The 565-nt window shown below is 38.8% G+C and overlaps 1 protein-coding gene across 1 annotated transcript in view; it reads left to right on the forward strand.

The window, feature by feature from the left end:
• LOC106523668 (uncharacterized) overlaps positions 1-565 on the forward strand; it is a gene marked incomplete at its 5' end in the record, with an annotated part of 14,503 nt that overhangs the window by 1,958 nt on the left and 11,980 nt on the right.

Consider the following 565-nt stretch of genomic DNA (forward strand, 5'->3'; position numbering starts at 1 on the left):
GATGATCTACTGATGATCCACTGACGATCTACTGATGATCCACTGACGATCTACTGATGATCTACTGATGATCCACTGACGATCTACTGACGATCTACTGACAATCTACTGATGATCTACTGATGATCCACTGACGATCTACTGACGATCTACTGACAATCTACTGATGATCTACTGATGATCCACTGACGATCTACTGACAATCTACTGACAATCTACTGATGATCTACTGATGATCTATTGATGATCTACTGATGATCTACTGATGATCCACTGACGATCTATTGATGATCTATTGATGATCTACTGATGATCTACTGATGATCTACTGATGATCCACTGACGATCTATTGATGATCTATTGATGATCTACTGATCTACTGATGGTCTACTGACGATCTACTGATGGTCTACTGATGATCTACTGATGATCTGTTGACGATCTACTGATGATCTACTGATGATCTGTTGACAATCTACTGATGATCTATTGATGATCTATTGATAATCTACTGATGATCTACTGATGGTCTACTGATGATCTACTGATGGTCTATTGATGATC

This window comes from Austrofundulus limnaeus, unplaced genomic scaffold, assembly GCF_001266775.1.
Source record: "Austrofundulus limnaeus strain Quisiro unplaced genomic scaffold, Austrofundulus_limnaeus-1.0 Scaffold163, whole genome shotgun sequence".
Classification (NCBI taxonomy): domain Eukaryota; kingdom Metazoa; phylum Chordata; class Actinopteri; order Cyprinodontiformes; family Rivulidae; genus Austrofundulus; species Austrofundulus limnaeus.